The sequence below is a fragment of the Pteropus vampyrus genome, unplaced genomic scaffold, assembly GCF_000151845.1.
Source record: "Pteropus vampyrus isolate Shadow unplaced genomic scaffold, Pvam_2.0 Scaffold121, whole genome shotgun sequence".
Classification (NCBI taxonomy): domain Eukaryota; kingdom Metazoa; phylum Chordata; class Mammalia; order Chiroptera; family Pteropodidae; genus Pteropus; species Pteropus vampyrus.
The window spans coordinates 2282749-2284084 of NW_011888902.1; the positions used below are offsets into that span (position 1 = coordinate 2282749).

Here is a 1336-nt window from a genome sequence, read left to right on the forward strand (position 1 = left end):
GCCTCATCTGGAGAAAGCAAAGGGCGGATTCGGAAAGAAGAGGATTCTGGGGGCGCACAGACGTCCACTACGACAGGAATGAAGGTACAGGGATTCTGAAAGGTTGTAAGGATGGTGGCTCCTAATGGAAAGCAAGGCCCAAGGTTAAAGCCAAACGCTGAACTCCATTGAGGGGGCTGGGGTACAGCATGTCGGGAGTATTATTCCTCTAGGAGTCCAGAAACCCAGCATCGCGCCACAGTGTCCCCTGGGAGCCTCATTGTGACTTCTGTCATTTCCGTGCTATGCATGCTGGCACTCATGCCGCTGTCTCTAGCCTGGTCATGGGGGCTGTGCTGGTCAGGGTGATGGGCAGAAGACATAGCCGTCTCTGTGGGTTGACCTTCGCCCTATGGTACTGCTTCGTGGGTCCTGCAGTAGTCAGCAGAAAAGCATGAAGACCATATACTTCCAAAGAGTATTTAGTAAAAAGAAAAAAGTCCATGGCCATGCCACTCTGGACAAGCCTGATCTCGTCTGATCTCGGAAGCTAAGCAGGGTCGGGCCTGGTTAGTACTTGGATGGGAGACCACCTAGGAAGACCAGGGGGGGGAGGAAAAAAAAAAAAAAAAAAAAAAGAAAAAAGAAAAGAAAAAAGAAAAATAATGGAAGTACTTAATCCACATTTACAAGACACCTCATCCTTCATACATCATGAGGTTACAGGTCTTTTTGCTTATTCAAGATATATATACATACACACACACATATATTTACACTTTGATTATATGATAAGCACACTGTTAGAATCTGGGAACATAAAAGTATTTAGAAAAGCGTCTATAAGTTTGTCTCCTCGCCAGAAGTAAGTCCCACCAGAGCAGGTGTCTAGTCTGCCTTGTTCACTGTTGCGTCTCCAGTGTCTGGAAAATGTCTGGTATACAGTAGGAGCTCACTAAATATTACTCGATTGGGTAGAGCAGTGTAACCACTGCCCTCAAGAAGCTTGAAGTCCAGTAGAGGAAGGAGACAGGTAAATACAATACAGTGTGGTAAGTTCAGTGACACAGGACACCGTAAAGCTGTATGACATCAGGGGCGGGGGTGAGGGAGGAGTAGATTGGGCTCCAGGAGATGGTGCAGCGTGGGACATTAAAGGGTGAACAGAGCACTGCCCCACAGGCCGTTGTTTTCCTCTCTTCCTCTTCTCCTTGAGGGTTCTTGGTTTCACATCTCCTCTTCGATGGGAAGGGACAGTGGCTATGGAGCCAGCACTCGGGGCCTGCTCTTTCCTGGGTGTGGTCCCTTCTGTAGCTGTGCCAGTGGTATGACTTTGCAGGATCTCAGCGAGAAGCCT

At 48.2% G+C, this 1336-nt stretch overlaps 1 pseudogene; it reads left to right on the forward strand.

Annotated features, from left to right (window-relative positions):
* Window positions 1-478: 478 nt before the first annotated feature.
* On the forward strand, window positions 479-598 carry LOC111743772 (annotated as a pseudogene).
* Window positions 599-1336: the final 738 nt, after the last annotated feature.